Raw genomic sequence first — 21084 nt, 5'->3', positions numbered from 1 at the left:
GATCAAGCCCTATCTTTTTACGAGTCGGCAGGTGGTCTTTGGAGGGGACTTCAATGCTGCCACGAGGTCCCAAGATAGGGGAGGTTCCAGAGACAGGCTGACTTATGACTGTGTGGCCCTAAATAGGATAGCTAGTGAGGCTCGCCTGGTGGATGTCCACATCCGGCACACCCCAGGCCACGCGGGATTCACCTTTTATCGAGGTAGTTGTAGGTCTAGAATAGATAGGTTTTATTTAAAGGAGGATGCCATCTCTTCGGCAGTGTCCGTCGTTGAGGTGGAGTTCTCCGACCACTGTTTAATTTTATTTTCTCTAAATGTTGCAGAGACCCCCCGGATGGGAAGAGGCTTTTGGAGGCTCAATTCGTCTCTCTTGGAAGAAGCGGAGATAAGACGGTCCTTTGAGGATTTCTTTCAGAGCCAGGTACCATTACTGGATCTTTGTAGCAGTAAGTCGGAGTGGTGGGAGATGTTCAAAAAAAGGGTGGCGAGTTTCTTCCGCCAGCTCTCGAGCCTCAGGAGCCTGGACAGGTACTGCCTGTATCAGGGCCTGAGGAGGAAACTCGAGCATCTTGTCTCGACTGGAGGTGACCGCGAAGACCTCTCCAGAGTGAAATCTTTGCTTAAGAGTTGCCAGTATGATAGACACACATCTTTAGTTTTTGAGAGGGATTTTGGGAAGTACCGCTCGCCCGACCCCTACAAGAACTGCAAGATGTCAGTAAATAGTAAAGTGGTTTCAGGACTGATGGACAGTACAGGATCCCTGAAAAGGTCCAGATCAGGGATCTTGGAGGTCGTCAGATCCTTTTACTCGCACCTCTTGGGAAAGATGGATCTTGATCGGGATGCGATGTCGGCTTTCCTGGCTGAAACTGTCCCCGAACCAGGAGTAGACCCCTCTCTTGGTGTCTTGGCAGATGCGATCAGGGAAGAGGAAGTGATACTGGCGATTGAAGGGCTTGCCCTCAAGAAGTCGCCGGGTCCAGATGGCTTAACGTCTGAATTTTACAAGACCTTTAAGGACATTTTAGTTCCCCTGTTGACTGAGGTGTTGAATGAGTGTCTTTCCTCGGGCACTTTGCCGAAGTCAATGAGGAGGTCGGCCCTGATCATCCTGTCAAAGGGTAAAGACCCATCGCACATTGAGAATTGGCGTCCCATAGCGCTACTCAATGTGGACAGAAAGGTTCTGGCAAAGGTGCTGTTTAATCGGCTGGTGAAATTTGCACCCCGGCTCCTTTCGGGGGCTCAGCATTGCTCTGTTCCAGGCCGCATCACGTTTAGCGCTGTACTCGGTGTCCGAGAGGCAGTGGAGCAGAGTAGGGCGGGCCGTTGGAAGGGGTACTTGCTGTCCTTGGATCAGGCAAAAGCGTTTGATCGGGTTGATCACGAGTATCTCTGGTCGGTCCTTCTGAGGTATGGTCTGCCGGGGGGGTTTGTTGATTGGCTTAAGATCTTGTATGCAGGGGCAGAGAGTTTTCCGCTTGTGAACGGTTGGATTGGCCGCTCTTTTGAGGTTGGGTCTGGGGTTCGCCAGGGTTGCCCGCTGAGCCCGCTTTTATACGTGTTCGCGATTGACCCCTTCCTTAGGAGGGTAGATCGTGGACCGTTGGTGGGAGTCAGCATGGACTTGGCAGCCTCGGAAGCCACTCTGAGAGTGGTGGCGTATGCGGATGACGTCACCGTCTTTGTGTCCTCGAGAGGGGAGGCAGAGTGGGTGATGTCTGAAGTTGACCGCTACTCGGAGGCATCCGGGTCCATGATCAACCAGGATAAGTGTAAGAGTCTCTGGCTGGGAGGGGGAGATCCTACCTTTGATCTCTCGGACACTCTTCCAGGGCCTCAGGAGTTTGTAAAAATTCTCGGCATCGAATTTGGCCAGGGGGATTACCCCAAACAAAATTGGGACAGCAGGCTAAAGATCGCCGCTCAGAAGGTCGACCAGTGGAAGGGTTGGTCTTTGACCCTCAGGGAAAGGGTCAACTTGATCAAAACTTACCTGCTCCCTTTGTTAATCTATTTGGGCAGTGTCTGCATCTTGCCAGAACCTCTCTGGACTCGGGTCTACAGCTTGTTCTTCCAGATGTTATGGAGGAATAAGCTGAACCTAGTCAAGAGGGAGGTGACATACCGTACGAGGTTGACTAGGGGGGTTGTGTATGGTCAACCCTGTGGTATTCCTGGTTAATACCTTTGTAAAGATCAACATGTCAAACCTCTGGCAAGAGAGGGCTCCTCCGTGGGTAGTCTCCTGCAGGGGGTGGTTTCGGCCTTTCTTCCAGGAATGGGAGACAGGAGGGCAAGTGAAGGACCTTCGCACGCCGCATGGGCATCTTCCGGCTTACGCTACCGTGGTTCTGAAAACAATTCGCCGGTGGGGTCTGGGGATGTGGGAGATCAGGACTCTGTCAAGGAGGCTCCTTGACAACAGAGTTCTGTTGACCCATTTCCAGAAGCCCCTGGCGCTCAGGGACTGCCCAAGTCGGGATCTGGAGGTTGGTTTGAGGGTTTTAAATTCTAGTAGGATCCCTTTAAAGTTTTGGGACTTGGCTTGGCGTTGCTTCCATGGGAAACTGTATGTGAGGGACAACTTGAAACACAGGAACCCTGAGGAAAGGGGTTGTCCCCGGGAGGAGTGTGGCGGCGTGCTGGAAAGCATGGAGCACTTCCTGCTTCATTGTCCCCTCAATACAGGGGTCTACAGCAGGGTGGGTGCCTCCATTGGTTGGCCTGGTCTGACCGGTCTCTCCTATGCGGAATGGGCCTATGGAACATTCAGACACCTGGGTGGTCGAGATCGGGGCACTTTATTCTTAGTCAGCTTAGCGGTCAGGTACGGCACGGGGAACGCACGGTGTTTTGTATCAACCAGACAAAAAACCCTCCCGGAGGAAGAGGTGGTGAGGAACATTCTCGGTGACCTGGGGAAGGTTCGTTCTTTGGAGTTCGAGAGACTGGGCACGAGTAGGGCCTCCATGCTTTGGAGGGGTTTCTCCTTCAGCGTGCCCTAGTCTAGTCGTCTCTATTCCTGGTGAGCGGCTAATGCTGCCACTGTAGCTTTTTGTTTTCTTTATAGTTGATGATGGATATAGGGCTTGCAGGTACCGAACCAGGGCTTTGTGGGTAGGATTTGTTAAGTATGTGTTATGTCAGGTAATGTATGCCATTGTACAGGCTGAGTCATTACTTACTATATCTTGTAGAGTGTAGTATTTTTGTATAGATGTGAGGGGGTTAGGTGTTAGGTGGGGAGGGGGGAAAGGGGGGGAGGGGTGGTACAAATAATAAGAAAAAGCCGGGCCCGATCAAAGAGACATTGAAGGATGGACAATGGTGTCGGTCGGAGCTTAAAGGTACGGACTTTGGACTGGACATTGGTCTTGAATTGGGTATAATGTAGATATTATATATATATATATGTATGTTCAGTATTGTTTTGTATATATTGTATATATTGGTTACTAATTGGTATTCATATTGCGGATTTGTGGTTAAGAAAAAGGGTGGAGGGAAAAAAAAAAAAATTTAAAAATGTAAAAAAAAAATTTAAAATTAAAAAAAAAAAAAAAGCGGGGGGGTTATTTGCTGATTAGGCTCATGTTGTGTTTTCTCATGTAGGAATTTCTCATTTTTCCTTGGTTAATATATTTTGATGGGCACATGGACCGGTTAGGGTCAGTTTTTGGTTTTATTGTGGTTTAACAATTTTAGTTATTTTTTAGACTGTTACTGATTTTGTTCTTTTGAGGCGTCTGGATTGATTTTGTGACTATGAGTTTTGTGTATTTGTATTTATACTGATGTGAGTGACGTGTGGATGATGAGAGTGATGTGTGGATGATGAGTGATGTGTGGATGATGTGAGTTATAATACAGAAGACTGAGTGCTGGTAGGAATGTGATCTGGACCAGAGAGGAGGCGGCCGAGATTGATAATGTGTTTATAACTTGTTCATTTTGTGTTGGTTTATGACCCGTGTATTGTATGTGCGGATTTATGGCATGTGTATGTTTGTTAACATTTATTAAAAAGATGAGAAGTGGTACTGTGCAGTGTATATATACAGAATAATACAGATACTGAGAATTACACCCAGTATACAGGACAGGAGAAGTAGTACTGTGCAGTGTATATATATACAGAATAATACAGATACTGAGAATTACACCCAGTATACAGGACAGGAGAAGTGGTACTGTGCAGTGTCCATATATACAGAATAATACAGATACTGAGAATTACACCCAGTATACAGGACAGGAGAAGTGGTACTGTGCAGTGTATATATATATACAGATACTGAGAATTACACCCAGTATACAGGACAGGAGAAGTGGTACTGTGCAGTGTATATATACAGAATAATACAGATACTGAGAATTACACCCAGTATACAGGACAGGGGAAGTGGTATTGTGCAGAGTTTACCAAAGGCAGAGATACTATAGAAATACTTCTTATAACTGTTGTGGGCCCCTTAGATTATAAGGGCCCCTACCTGAATGGTCACATTGCCTTCGTTACTGGTTGGTAAGAACTTGTGCAGGATTCAAACTAGTGCATCATAAGGGGCTCACTTTGATCTTTTCTATGGGACCCTCCCTCTTCACTGTAGACCACTGTTGTCGACATAGAGAAGCTGGACATGATGCGGTGCCGTATCCTTACATACCTGCTGTATTTGTGTCAGTCAGTGATTCCCGGCAGCGTGCGACTTTTCTGAAGCTGAGATCTGTCGTATCTTCTCGGCACCTCCTTTCACTTTCATTCTTTGTCATCAGATAAAGGGGAAGGGAGCGCCGGACGAGGCCTCTGAACTCCCAGGAATCAGAATGAAAAACATCCTTTACATTAAAATAACCAATACAAATTCCAGCAATTCATCGTGAGCTCATGACACTAAGGCCGGGTTCACACAGAGTTTTTTGCAGGCAGAAAATCTGCCTCAAAATCCGTTTGGAATTTTGAGGCAGATTTTGCTCTGCCTGCAAGCCGATTTTTGCTGCGTTTTTCGCCCGTGGCCATTGAGCTCCAATGGGTAAAAACGCTGCAAAATACGCTTTCTTGTCAATGGGAGGACAGAGACGTAAACGCCCGAAGATAGGGCATGTTGCTTCTTTTTCCCGCGAGCCGTTTTTTCTTAATCAAAATGATTACTGTATGACATGAAAAACCACAGCCAAATGGCCAAATTCTATATCCATCACTTGACGACATTTACTTAATTTACGTAATTATATACATAGATTTCTTTTAATAAAAATTTCCAAACATACAGAAGTTAGGGAGAGACGGTGGGACAAGCAACGGCCAAAAGAGGAAGATGTCTTCCCGCCCTCCCCTTATAAACCCAGAACGGAGACCCTACAGGCCCTTTCCTATAAACAAGAACACTAGCAAAACATGGCTCTGTTAACCCCTCAAATGCCCCCCCCCCCCCCCTAGTCATGGGCACAACGGCTAATAAACCTAAGTGCCTTCAATGCGCAACTTATCATCAGAAGAGAGAATCAACCCAAAAAAATTCAGCTGTCTGACAACCTCATCAATGTCCTGTAGTCATAGTAATCACTATGTTATCTGTGGTGTTACATAGGACTGCAGGCAACACTACTACATTATCTGTACTCAGAGAGTTATCACTGTGTTATCTGTGGAGTTACATAGGACTGCAGGTAACATCTACTACATTATCTGTAATCAGAGAGTTATCACTGTGTTATCTGTGGTGTTACATAGGACTGCAGGTAACATCTACTACATTATCTGTACTCAGTGAGTTATCACTGTGTTATCTGTGGTGTTACATAGGACTTCAGGTAACACTACTACATTATCTGTAATCAGAGAGTTATCACTGTGTTATCTGTAGTGTTACATAGGACTGCAGGTAACATCTACTACATTATCTGTACTCAGAGAGTTATCACTGTGTTATCTGTGGTGTTACATAGGACTGCAGGTAACACTACTACATTATCTGTACTCAAAGAGTTATCACTGTGTCATCTGTGGTGTTACATAGGACTGCAGGTAACATCTACTACATTATCTGTAATCAGAGAGTTATCACTGTGTTATCTGTGGTGTTACATAGGACTGCAGGTAACACTACTACATTATCTGTACTCAGAGAGTTATCACTGTGTTATCTGTGGTGTTACATAGGACTGCAGGTAACATCTACTACATTATCTGTAGTCAAAGAATTATCACTGTGTTATCTGTGGTGTTACATAGGACTGCAGGTAACATCTACTACATTATCTGTAATCAGAGAGTTATCACTGTGTTATCTGTGGTGTTACATAGGACTGCAGGTAACACTACTACATTATCTGTACTCAAAGAGTTATCACTGTGTCATCTGTGGTGTTACATAGGACTGCAGGTAACATCTACTACATTATCTGTAATCAGAGAGTTATCACTGTGTTATCTGTGGTGTTACATAGGACTGCAGGTAACACTACTACATTATCTGTACTCAAAGAGTTATCACTGTGTCATCTGTGGTGTTACATAGGACTGCAGGTAACATCTACTACATTATCTGTAATCAGAGAGTTATCACTGTGTTATCTGTGGTGTTACATAGGACTGCAGGTAACACTACTACATTATCTGTACTCAGAGAGTTATCACTGTGTGTTATCTGTGGTGTTACATAGGACTGCAGGTAACATCTACTACATTATCTGTAATCAGAGAGTTATCACTGCGTTATTACATAGGACTGCAGGTAACATCTATTACATTATCTGTACTCATAGTAATCACTGAGTTATCTGTGGTGTTACATAGGACTGCAGGTAACATCTACTAAATTATCTGTACTCAGAGAGTTATCACTGTGTTATCTGTGGTGTTACATAGGACTGCAGGTAACATCTACTACATTATCTGTACTCAGAGAGTTGTCACTGTGTTATCTGTGGTGTTACATAGGACTGCAGGTAACATATACTACATTATCTGTACTCAGAGAGTTATCACTGTGTTATCTGTGGTGTAACATAGGACTGCAGGTAACATCTACTAAATTATCTGTACTCAGAGAGTTATCACTGTGTTATCTGTGGTGTTACATAGGACTGCAGGTAACATCTACTACATTATCTGTACTCAGAGAGTTGTCACTGTGTTATCTGTGGTGTTACATAGGACTGCAGGTAACATCTACTACATTATCTGTACTCAGAGAGTTATCACTGTGTTATCTGTGGTGTTACATAGGACTGCAGGTAACATCTACTACATTATCTGTAATCAGAGAGTTATCACTGTGTTATCTGTGGTGTTACATAGGACTGCAGGTAACACTACTACATTATCTGTCCTCAGAGAGTTATCACTGTGTTATCTGTGGTGTTACATAGGACTGCAGGTAACACTACTACATTATCTGTACTCATAGTAATCACTGCGTTATCTGTGGTGTTACCTAGGACTGCAGGTAACATCTACTACATTATCTGTACTCAGAGAGTTATCACTGTTATCTGTGGTGTTACATAGGACTGCAGGTAACACTACTACATTATCTGTACTCAGAGAGTTATCACTGTGTTATCTGTGGTGTTACATAGGACTGCAGGTAACACTACTACATTATCTGTACTCAAAGAGTTATCACTGTCATCTGTGGTGATACATAGGACTGCAGGTAACACTACTACATTATATGTAATCGGAGAGTTATCACTGTCATCTGTGGTGTTACATAGGACTGCAGGTAACATCTACTACATTATCTGTACTCAGAGAGTTATCACTGTGTTATCTGTGGTGTTACATAGGACTGCAGGGAACATCTATTACATTATCTGTACTCAGAGAATTATCACTGTGTTATCTGTGGTGTTACATAGGACTGCAGGTAACATCTACTACATTATCTGTACTCAGAGAGTTATCACTGTGTTATCTGTGGTGTTACATAGGACTGCAGGTAACATCTACTACATTATCTGTAATCAGAGAGTTATCACTGTGTTATCTGTGGTGTTACATAGGACTGCAGGTAACACTACTACATTATCTGTCCTCAGAGAGTTATCACTGTGTTATCTGTGGTGTTACATAGGACTGCAGGTAACACTACTACATTATCTGTACTCATAGTAATCACTGCGTTATCTGTGGTGTTACCTAGGACTGCAGGTAACATCTACTACATTATCTGTACTCAGAGAGTTATCACTGTTATCTGTGGTGTTACATAGGACTGCAGGTAACACTACTACATTATCTGTACTCAGAGAGTTATCACTGTGTTATCTGTGGTGTTACATAGGACTGCAGGTAACACTACTACATTATCTGTACTCAAAGAGTTATCACTGTCATCTGTGGTGATACATAGGACTGCAGGTAACACTACTACATTATATGTAATCAGAGAGTTATCACTGTCATCTGTGGTGTTACATAGGACTGCAGGTAACATCTACTACATTATCTGTACTCAGAGAGTTATCACTGTGTTATCTGTGGTGTTACATAGGACTGCAGGGAACATCTATTACATTATCTGTACTCAGAGAATTATCACTGTGTTATCTGTGGTGTTACATAGGACTGCAGGTAACATCTACTACATTATCTGTACTCAGAGAGTTATCACTGTGTTATCTGTGGTGTTACATAGGACTGCAGGTAACACTACTACATTATCTGTAGTCAAAGAATTATCACTGTGTTATCTGTGGTGTTACATAGGACTGCAGGTAACATCTACTACATTATCTGTAATCAGAGAGTTATCACTGTGTTATCTGTGGTGTTACATAGGACTGCAGGTAACACTACTACATTATCTGTACTCAGAGAGTTATCACTGTGTTATCTGTGGTGTTACATAGGACTGCAGGTAACATCTACTACATTATCTGTAGTCAAAGAATTATCACTGTGTTATCTGTGGTGTTACATAGGACTGCAGGTAACATCTACTACATTATCTGTACTCAGAGAGTTATCACTGTGTTATCTGTGGTGTTACATAGGACTGCAGGTAACACTACTACATTATCTGTCCTCAGAGAGTTATCACTGTGTTATCTGTGGTGTTACATAGGACTGCAGGTAACACTACTACATTATCTGTACTCATAGTAATCACTGCGTTATCTGTGGTGTTACCTAGGACTGCAGGTAACATCTACTACATTATCTGTACTCAGAGAGTTATCACTGTGTTATCTGTGGTGTTACATAGGACTGAAGGTAACATCTACTACATTATCTGTAATCAGAGAGTTATCACTGTGTTATCTGTGGTGTTACATAGGACTGCAGGTAACATCTACTACATTATCTGTAATCAGAGAGTTATCACTGTGTTATCTGTGGTGTTACATAGGACTGCGGGTAACATCTACTACATTATCTGTACTCAGAGAGTTATCACTGTTATCTGTGGTGTTACATAGGACTGCAGGTAACACTACTACATTATCTGTACTCAGAGAGTTATCACTGTGTTATCTGTGGTGTTACATAGGACTGCAGGTAACACTACTACATTATCTGTACTCAAAGAGTTATCACTGTCATCTGTGGTGATACATAGGACTGCAGGTAACACTACTACATTATATGTAATCAGAGAGTTATCACTGTCATCTGTGGTGTTACATAGGACTGCAGGTAACATCTACTACATTATCTGTACTCAGAGAGTTATCACTGTGTTATCTGTGGTGTTACATAGGACTGCAGGTAACATCTACTACATTATCTGTACTCAGAGAGTTATCACTGTGTTATCTGTGGTGTTACATAGGACTGCAGGTAACATCTACTACATTATCTGTACTCAGAGAGTTATCACTGTGTTATCTGTGGTGTTACATAGGACTGCAGGTAACACTACTATATTATCTGTACTCAGAGAGTTATCACTGTGTTATCTGTGGTGTTACATAGGACTGCAGGGAACATCTACTACATTATCTGTACTTGAGCGTTATCACTGTGTTATCTGTGGTGTTACATAGGACTGCAGGTAACATCTACTACATTATCTGTAGTCAAAGAATTATCACTGTGTTATCTGTGGTGTTACATAGGACTGCAGGTAACATCTACTACATTATCTGTAGTCAAAGAATTATCACTGTGTTATCTGTGGTGTTACATAGGACTGCAGGTAACATCTACTACATTATCTGTACTCAGAGAGTTATCACTGTGTTATCTGTGGTGTTACATAGGACTGCAGGTAACATCTACTACATTATCTGTATTCAGAGAGTTATCACTGTGTTATCTGTGGTGTTACATAGGACTGCAGGTAACATCTACTACATTATCTGTATTCAGAGAGTTATCACTGTGTTATCTGTGGTGTTACATAGGACTGCACGGAACATCTACTACATTATCTGTACTTGAGCGTTATCACTGTGTTATCTGTGGTGTTACATAGGACTGCAGGTAACATCTACTACATTATCTGTAGTCAAAGAATTATCACTGTGTTATCTGTGGTGTTACATAGGACTGCAGGTAACATCTACTACATTATCTGTAGTCAAAGAATTATCACTGTGTTATCTGTGGTGTTACATAGGACTGCAGGTAACATCTACTACATTATCTGTACTCAGAGAGTTATCACTGTGTTATCTGTGGTGTTACATAGGACTGCAGGTAACATCTACTACATTATCTGTATTCAGAGAGTTATCACTGTGTTATCTGTGGTGTTACATAGGACTGCAGGTAACATCTACTACATTATCTGTATTCAGAGAGTTATCACTGTGTTATCTGTGGTGTTACATAGGACTGCAGGTAACAAGGTTTGTTACAGTGTTTATAAGCTAAACACAGTAGCAACAAACACCTCTCGCATGTTTTATGTTCACTCTTTCACCTACACTGATACTGTAAATTGTAACAGATTCTCAGCTGTGAGAAGTTTAAGGTCTGTGTAGGTTTTCAGCCTTTTGGATTTAAGCAGGAACGTCACCAGTTCCTGACAACAAGCACAGATCTTTAAAATGGTGATGAAGTAAAATACGAAGCTGTCTCAGAACTTTCCAACCTACATAGATGAAGCTTTATTTACATAGGACTGGTGGAGTAGCCTGTAGTGTGGATACAATGCTGCCGACTCCTCATACATTATGATACTGAGCGCTGCTCTCATTCTCGGGGTCCTGCTCTCTGCTGTGTCCCCCACATTTGGACCGTCTCAGGAAGGAAATGAAGATTTTTTTTTAGGAAACATCTTTCACTTTCGGTTTCAGGATTTTTATGTTTGGGGAGATTTCAGCAGCGAAGCAGAACGAGCATCAGAGCCACCCGGAGAGGTCAGTATCTGGGGGGGAGGAAAGGGTTAATAGAACATTGTGTCTATGAAGCGCCCAGTGTCCTTATCGAGGCCTGATACCAGGGAGAATGAATATGATGGGTGTGATAGTCCTCTCTGATCCTACCAAAGTGTTTGATCGTCGTTAAGTTTTATGATCATCCAGACCTGCTAGTCTGTTTGTTTATCTCTGCAGAGCTTTTCACCTCATCTGTCTCGTTGATTTGATTAATAGCTGAACGAGCTTAATTAGGCAGAGACCTGAGCATCTACTCCCCTATAAATCTAGATGTAGCATATGGGGAAGGCACTCTTGCAGGGGGGCATGAGGTTAGAAGTCATCTCTGTCTAAGATTCACACGAGCATGTTCGGTCCGTAATGGATGGAACGTATTTCGGCCGCAAGTCCCGGACCGGATACACTGCAGGGAGCCGGGCATCATAGTTATGTACGACGCTAGGAGTCCCGGCCTCTCCGTGGAACTACTGTCCAGTACTGAAAACATGATTACAGTACGGGACAGTTGTCCTGCAGAGAGGCAGGGACTCCTAGCGTCGTACATAACTATGATACTAGGAGCCCGGCTCCCTGCAGTGTGTCCGGTCCGGGACTTGCGGCCGAAATACGTTCCATCCATTACGGACCAAACATACTCGTGTGAATCCAGCCTAAGTGTCATATTGTCAAAGTGTCCTGGCAGCTATACATGGCAGCTATACATGGCAGCTATACATGGCAGCTATACATGGCAGCTATACATGGCAGCTATACATGGCAGCTATACATGGCAGTTATACATGGCAGCTATACATGGCAGTTATACATGGCAGCTATACATGGCAGCTATACATGGCAGCTATACATGGCAGTTATACATGGCAGTTATACATGGCAGTTATACATGGCAGTTATACATGGCAGTTATACATGGCAGCTATACATGGCAGTTATACATGGCAGTTATACATGGCAGTTATACATGGCAGCTATACATGGCAGTTATACATGGCAGTTATACATGGCAGTTATACATGGCAGTTATACATGGCAGTTATACATGGCAGTTATACATGGCAGCTATACATGGCAGCTATACATGGCAGTTATACATGGCAGTTATACATGGCAGCTATAGATGGCAGTTATACATGGCAGTTATACATGGCAGCTATACATGGCAGCTATACATGGCAGCTATACATGGCAGTTATACATGGCAGCTATACATGGCAGCTATACATGGCAGTTATACATGGCAGTTATACATGGCAGTTATACATGGCAGCTATACATGGCAGTTATACATGGCAGCTATTCATGGCAGCTATACATGGCAGTTATACATGGCAGCTATACATGGCAGTTATACATGGCAGCTATACATGGCAGTTATACATGGCAGTTATACATGGCAGTTATACATGGCAGTTATACGTGGCAGCTATACGTGGCAGCTATACATGGCAGCTATACATGGCAGCTATACATGGCAGTTATACATGGCAGCTATACATGGCAGTTATACATGGCAGTTATACATGGCAGTTATACATGACAGTTATACATGGCAGTTATACATGGCAGCTATACATGGCAGCTATACATGGCAGCTATACATGGCAGCTATACATGGCAGTTATACATGGCAGCTATACATGGCAGTTATACATGGCAGTTATACATGGCAGTTATACATGGCAGTTATACATGGCAGCTATACATGGCAGCTATACATGGCAGTTATACATGGCAGTTATACATGGCAGTTATACATGGCAGTTATACATGGCAGCTATACATGGCAGTTATACATGGCAGCTATACATGGCAGCTATACATGGCAGCTACACATGGCAGCTATACATGGCAGTTACACATGGCAGCTACACATGGCAGTTACACATGGCAGTTATACATGGCAGTTATACATGGCAGCTATACATGGCAGTTATACATGGCAGTTATACATGGCAGTTACACATGGCAGCTATACATGGCAGTTATACATGGCAGTTATACATGGCAGCTATACATGGCAGCTATACATGGCAGCTATACATGGCAGTTATACATGGCAGCTATACATGGCAGCTATACATGGCAGTTATACATGGCAGTTATACATGGCAGCTATACATGGCAGCTATACATGGCAGTTATACATGGCAGCTATACATGGCAGTTATACATGGCAGCTATACATGGCAGTTATACATGGCAGTTATACATGGCAGTTATACATGGCAGCTATACATGGCAGTTATACATGGCAGCTATACATGGCAGTTATACATGGCAGCTATACATGGCAGTTATACATGGCAGTTATACATGGCAGCTATACATGGCAGTTATACATGGCAGCTATACATGGCAGCTATTCATCTCCCAACCCTGGTCCTCCCTTTTCTTCTACTAAGCTCAACCACTTACCTGCCACACATAGAAACCCTGCAAATCTTCTTACCATTCCTTGTATGTCTTCTCCTGTCTCTTTTAACTGTTCTCTCTGGAACTCTCGGTCCGTGTGCAACAAACTCACCTTTATTCATGACTTATTCCTTTCTAACTCTCTCAACCTTCTGGCTCTTACAGAAACATGGCTACACCTGTCTGACACTGCTTCCCCTGCTGCTCTATCTTATGGTGGTCTCCAGTTCTCTCATGCCCCCAGAACTGAGAACAGGCAGGGTGGAGGAGTAGGTATACCCCAGACCTGAGAACAGGCAGGGTGGAGGAGTAGGTATACACCAGACCTGAGAACAGGCAGGATAGAGGAGTAGGTATACCCCAGACCTGAGAACAGGCAGGGTGGAGGAGTAGTTATACACTAGACCTGAGAACAGGCAGGGTGGAGGAGTAGGTATACACTAGACCTGAGAACAGGCAGGGTGGAGGAGTAGATATACACTAGACCTGAGAACAGGCAGGGTGGAGGAGTAGATATACGCTAGACCTGAGAGCAGGCAGGGTGGAGGAGTAGGTATACGCTAGACCTGAGAGCAGGCAGGGTGGAGGAGTAGGTATACACTAGACCTGAGAGCAGGCAGGGTGGAGGAGTAGGTATACACTAGACCTGAGAACAGGCAGGGTGGAGGAGTAGGTATACGCTAGACCTGAGAGCAGGCAGGGTGGAGGAGTAGGTATACACTAGACCTGAGAGCAGGCAGGGTGGAGGAGTAGGTATATCCCAGACCTGAGAACAGGCAGGGTGGAGGAGTAGGTATACCCCAGACCTGAGAACAGGGAGTGTGGAGGAGTAGGTATACCCCAGACCTGAGAACAGACAGGGTGGAGGAGTAGGTATACACCAGACCTGAGAACAGGCAGGGTGGAGGAGTAGGTATACACCAGACCTGAGAACAGGCAGGGTGGAGGAGTAGGTATACACCAGACCTGAGGACAGGCATGGTGGAGGAGTAGATATACCCCAGACCTGAGAACAGGCAGGGTGGAGGAGTAGATATACCCCAGACCTGAGAACAGGCAGGGTGGAGGAGTAGGTATACACTAGACCTGAGAACAGGCAGGGTGGAGGAGAAGATATACCCCAGACCTGAGAACAGGCAGGGTGGAGGAGTAGGTATACACTAGAACTGAGAACAGGCAGGGTGGAGGAGTGTATACACTAGACCTGAGAACAGGCAGGGTGGAGGAGTAGGTATACACTAGACCTGAGAACAGGCAGGGTGGAGGAGTAGGTATACACTAGAACTGAGAACAGGCAGGGTGGAGGAGTAGGTATACACTAGAACTGAGAACAGGCAGGGTGGAGGAGTAGGTATACACTAGAACTGAGAACAGGCAGGGTGGAGGAGTGTATACACTAGACCTGAGAACAGGCAGGGTGGAGGAGTAGGTATACACTAGACCTGAGAACAGGCAGGGTGGAGGAGTAGGTATACACTAGATCTGAGAACAGGCAGGATGGAGGAGTAGGTATACACTAGACCTGAGAACAGGCAGGGTGGAGGAGTAGGTATACCCCAGACCTGAGAACAGGCAGGATGTAGGAGAAGATATACCCCAGACCTGAGAACAGGCAGGGTGGAGGAGTAGGTATACACCAGACCTGAGAACAGGCAGGGTGGAGGAGTAGGTATACACTAGACCTGAGAACAGGCAGGGTGGAGGAGTAGGTATACACCAGACCTGAGAACAGGCAGGGTGGAGCAGTAGATATGCCCCAGACCTGAGAACAGGCAGAGTGGAGGAGTAGGTATACACCAGACCTAAGAACAGGCAGGGTGGAGGAGTAGGTATACACCAGACCTGAGAACAGGCAGGGTGGAGAAGTAGGTCTACCCCAGACCTGAGAAAAGGCAGGGTGGAGGAGTAGGTATACACCAGACCTGAGAACAGGCAGGGTGGAGGAGTAGGTATACACTAGACCTGAGAGCAGGCAGGGTGGAGGAGTAGGTATACACCAGACCTGAGAACAGGCAGGGTGGAGGAGTAGGTATACGCTAGACCTGAGAGCAGGCAGGGTGGAGGAGTAGGTATACACTAGACCTGAGAGCAGGCAGGGTGGAGGAGTAGGTATATCCCAGACCTGAGAACAGGCAGGGTGGAGGAGTAGGTATACCCCAGACCTGAGAACAGGGAGTGTGGAGGAGTAGGTATACACTAGACCTGAGAACAGGCAGGGTGGAGGAGTAGGTATACACCAGACCTGAGAACAGGCAGGGTGGAGGAGTAGGTATACACTAGACCTGAGAACAGGCAGGGTGGATGAGTAGGTATACACCAGACCTGAGAACAGGCAGGGTGGAGGAGTAGGTATACCCCAGACCTGAGAACAGGGAGGGTGGAGGAGAAGATATACCCCAGACCTGAGAACAGGCAGGGTGGAGGAGTAGGTATACACTAGACCTGAGAACAGGCAGGGTGGAGGAGTAGATATACCCCAGACCTGAGAACAGGCAGGGTGGAGGAGTAGGTATATACTAGACCTGAGAACAGGCAGGATGGAGGAGTAGGTATACCCCAGACCTGAGAACAGGGGGGGTGGAGGAGTAGGTATACCCCAGACCTGAGAACAGGCAGGGTGGAGGAGTAGGTATACACCAGACCTGAGAACAGGCAGGGTGGAGGAGTAGGTATACACTAGACCTGAGAACAGGCAGGGTGGAGGAGTAGGTATACACTAGACCTGAGAACAGGCAGGGTGGAGGAGTAGGTATACCCCAGACCTGAGAACAGGGAGGGTGGAGGAGTAGGTATACACTAGACCTGAGAACAGGCAGGGTGGAGGAGTAGGTATACACCAGACCTGAGAACAGGCAGGGTGGAGGAGTAGGTATACACTACACCTGAGAACAGGCAGGGTGGAGGAGTAGATATACACCAGACCTGAGAACAGGCAGGGTGGAGGAGTAGGTATACACCAGACCTGAGAACAGGCAGGGTGGAGGAGTAGATATACCCCAGACCTGAGAACAGGCAGGGTGGAGGAGTAGGTATACACTAGACCTGAGAACAGGCAGGGTGGAGGAGTAGGTATACGCCAGACCTGAGAACAGGCAGGGTGGAGGAGTAGGTATACGCTAGACCTGAGAGCAGGCAGGGTGGAGGAGTAGGTATACACTAGACCTGAGAGCAGGCAGGGTGGAGGAGTAGGTATATCCCAGACCTGAGAACAGGCAGGGTGGAGGAGTAGGTATACCCCAGACCTGAGAACAGGGAGTGTGGAGGAGTAGGTATACACTAGACCTGAGAACAGGCAGGGTGGAGGAGTAGGTATACACCAGACCTGAGAACAGGCAGGGTGGAGGAGTAGGTATACACTAGACCTGAGAACAGGCAGGGTGGATGAGTAGGTATACACCAGACCTGAGAACAGGCAGGGTGGAGGAGTAGGTATACCCCAGACCTGAGAACAGGGAGGGTGGAGGAGAAGATATACCCCAGACCTGAGAACAGGCAGGGTGGAGGAGTAGGTATACCCCAGACCTGAGAACAGGCAGGGTGGAGGAGTAGGTATACACTAGACCTGAGAACAGGCAGGGTGGAGGAGTAGATATACCCCAGACCTGAGAACAGGCAGGGTGGAGGAGTAGGTATATACTAGATCTGAGAACAGGCAGGATGGAGGAGTAGGTATACCCCAGACCTGAGAACAGGGAGGGTGGAGGAGTAGGTATACCCCAGACCTGAGAACAGGCAGGGTGGAGGAGTAGGTATACACCAGACCTGAGAACAGGCAGGGTGGAGGAGTAGGTATACACTAGACCTGAGAACAGGCAGGGTGGAGGAGGAGGTATACCCCAGACCTGAGAACAGGGAGGGTGGAGGAGTAGGTATACACTAGACCTGAGAACAGGCAGGGTGGAGGAGTAGATATACACTACACCTGAGAACAGGCAGGGTGGAGGAGTAGATATACACCAGACCTGAGAACAGGCAGGGTGGAGGAGTAGGTATACACCAGACCTGAGAACAGGCAGGGTGGAGGAGTAGATATACCCCAGACCTGAGAACAGGCAGGGTGGAGGAGTAGGTATACACTAGACCTGAGAACAGGCAGGGTGGAGGAGTAGGTATACACTAGACCTGAGAACAGGCAGGGTGGAGGAGTAGGTATACACTAGACCTGAGAACAGGCAGGATGGAGGAGTAGGTATACACCAGACCTGAGAACAGGCAGAGTAACGAAGTGCAGAGATTGTGAATAGACATACAGAGGAATGTCTATTCACTGTCTAAACACTTCAGTCTTGTTAATGTGTTAGTATAAGACAGCACATAGTGATCTAGCAGGATCCCTATGCGCTGCCTAAATGAATGGAGAGAAGTGTATGACGCTGATTGGTCACTGATTGGTCAGTGTCATACGCTCCTCTGTACAACGCCGACTTGGTCTAAAGTAAAAAAAAAGCCCACTTGGGAATTAAGCAACTCATTAGCATAAATCTAAAATCGCTAATAAAGTGGTTTTTTAAATAAAAAGCATTACAGCGCCCATCTCCTTATATCAGAGATATAGCACTAATAATGTGGTGACAGAGCCTCTTTAACATTCTCCACTCTATTGACCTCAAGGGCGCTGCTCTCTCTTGGTTTTCCTCCTATCTCTCTCACCGCTCGTTCAGTGTGTCATTTGCTGGTTCCACTTCTTCTCCTCTTCCCCTTGCTATCGGGGTTCCTCGGGGATCAGTCCTAGGTCCGCTCCTTTATTCTCTCTACACAGCCCCTATTGGACAAACCATCAGCAGATTTGGCTTCCAGAACAATCTCTACGCTGATGACACCGAATTATATACCTCTCACCGTGACATCACCCCTGCTCTAATACAAAACACCAGTGATCGTCTGTCCGCTGTCTCTATCATCATGTCCTCCAGTGATTGTCTGTCCGCTGTCTCTATCATCATGTCCTCCAGTGATTGTCTGTCCGCTGTCTCTATCATCATATTCTCCAGTGATTGTCTGTCTGCTGTCTCTATCATCATGTCCTCCAGTGATTGTCTGTCCGCTGTCTCTATCATCATGTCCTCCAGTGATTGTCTGTCCACTGTCTCCATCATCATGTCCTCCAGTGATTGTCTGTCCGTTGTCTCTATCATCATGTCGTTCAGTGATTGTCTGTCCGCTGTCTCTATCATCATGTCCTCCAGTGATTGTCTGTCCGCTGTCTCTATCATCATGTCCTCCAGTGATTGTCTGTCCGCTGTCTCTAACATCATGTCGTTCAGTGATTGTCTGTCCGCTGTCTGTATCATCATGTCCTCCAGTGATTGTCTGTCCTCTGTCTCTATCATCATGTCCTCCAGTGATTGTCTGTCCGCTGTCTCTATCATCATGTCCTCCAGTGATTGTCTGTCCTCTGTCTCTATCATCATGTCCTCCAGTGATTGTCTGTCCGCTGTCTCCATCATCATGTCCTCCAGTGATTGTCTGTCCGCTGTCTCTATCATCATGTTCTCCAGTGATTGTCTGTCCGCTGTCTCTATCATCATGTTCTCCAGTGATTGTCTGTCTGCTGTCTCTATTATCATGTCCTCCAGTGATTGTCTGTCCTCTGTCTCTATCATCATGTCCTCCAGTGATTGTCTGTCCGCTGTCTCTATGATCATGTCCTCCAGTGATTGTCTGTCCGCTGTCTCTATCATCATGTCCTCCAGTGATTGTCTGTCCCCTGTCTCTATCATCTCCTCCAGTGATTGTCTGTCCTCTGTCTCTATCATCATGTCCTCCAGTGATTGTCTGTCCGCTGTCTCCATCATCATGTCCTCCAGTGATTGTCTGTCCGCTGTCTCTATCATCATGTCCTCCAGTGATTGTGTCCTCTGTCTCTATCATCATGTCCTCCAGTGATTGTCTGTCTGCTGTCTCTATCATCATGTCCTCCAGTGATTGTCTGTCTGCTGTCTCTATCATAATGTCCTCCAGTGATTGTCTGTCCGCTGTCTCCATCATCTTGTCCTCCAGTGATTGTCTGTCCGCTGTCTCTATTATCATGTCCTCCAGTGATTGTCTGTCCACTGTCTCTATCATCATGTCCTCTAGTGATTGTCTGTCCGCTGTCTCTATTATCATGACCTCCAGTGATTGTCTGTCTGCTGTCTCCATCATCATGTCCTCCAGTGGTTGTCTTCCGCTGTCTCTATCATCATGTCCTCCAGTGATTGTCTGTCCGCTGTTTCCATCATCATGTCCTCCAGTGATTGTCTGTCCTCTGTCTCTATCATGTCCTCTAGTGATTGTCTGTCCGCTTTCTCTATCATCATGTCCTCCAGTGGTTGTCTGTCCACTGTCTCTATCATCATGTCCTCCAGTGATTGTCCGTTGTATCTATCATTATTTTCTCCAGTGATTATCCGTCCTCTGTCTCTATCATCATGTCCTTCAGTGATTGTCTTTCCGCTGTCCCTATCATCATGTCCTCCAGTGGTTGTCTGTCCGCTGTCTCTATCATCATGTCCTCCAGTGATTGTCTGTCCGCTGTCTCTATCATCATGTCCTCCAGTGATTGTCTGTCCTCTGTCTCTATCATCATGTCCTCCAGTGATTGTCTGTCCTCTGTCTCTATCATCATGTCCTCCAGTGATTGTGTGTCCTCTGTCTCTATCATCATGTCCTCCAGTGATTGTCTGTCCACTGTCTCTATCATCATGTCCTCCAGTGATTGTGTGTCCTCTGTCTCTATCATCATGTCCTCCAGTGATTGTCTGTCCTCTGTCTCTATCATCATGTCCTCCAGTGATTGTCTGTCCTCTGTCTCTATCATCTTGTCCTCCTGTGATTGTCTGTTTTCTGTCTCTATCATGTCCTCCAGTGATTGTCAGTCCTGTCTCTATCATCATGTCCTCCAGTGATTGTCTGTCCTCTGTCCCTGTCATCATGTCCTCCAGTGATTGTCAGTTCTCTGTCTCTATCATCATGTCCTCCAGTGATTGTCTGTCCTCTGTCTCTATCATCATGTTCTCCAGTGATTGTCTGTCTGCTGTCTCTATCATCATGTCCTCCAGTGATTGTCTGTCCTCTGTCTCTATCATCATGTCCTCCAGTGATTGTCTGTCTTCTGTCTCTATCATTCTGTCCTCCAGTGATTGTCTGTCTTCTGTCTCTATCATCATGTCCTCCAGTGATTGTCTGTCCTCTGTCTCTATCATCATGTCCTCTAGTGATTGTCTGTCCTCTGTCTCTCTCATTCTGTCCTCCAGTGACTGTCTGTCCGCTGACTCTATCATCATGTCTTCTCTCTGTCTGAAACTGAATCTTTCTAAAACTGAGCTCCTTGTGTCTTCACCTCCTAGT

At 45.6% G+C, this 21084-nt stretch overlaps 2 protein-coding genes across 2 annotated transcripts in view; one reads left to right on the top strand and one right to left on the bottom strand.

Annotated features, from left to right (window-relative positions):
* Positions 1-4766, bottom strand: part of LOC142656077 (guanylate-binding protein 3-like) — a 28514-nt gene extending 23748 nt beyond the window's left edge. The window contains exon 1 of the mRNA XM_075830945.1: positions 4677-4766. The gene's annotated coding sequence lies outside the window, so the exon portion shown is untranslated. The remainder of the gene's footprint in view (positions 1-4676) is intronic.
* LOC142656703 (uncharacterized) overlaps positions 1-21084 on the top strand; it is a 52069-nt gene that overhangs the window by 3816 nt on the left and 27169 nt on the right. The window lies entirely within an intron of this gene.

This window comes from Rhinoderma darwinii, chromosome 6, assembly GCF_050947455.1.
Source record: "Rhinoderma darwinii isolate aRhiDar2 chromosome 6, aRhiDar2.hap1, whole genome shotgun sequence".
NCBI lineage: Eukaryota > Metazoa > Chordata > Amphibia > Anura > Rhinodermatidae > Rhinoderma > Rhinoderma darwinii.
This window is presented reverse-complemented; position numbering and strand designations above follow the sequence as displayed.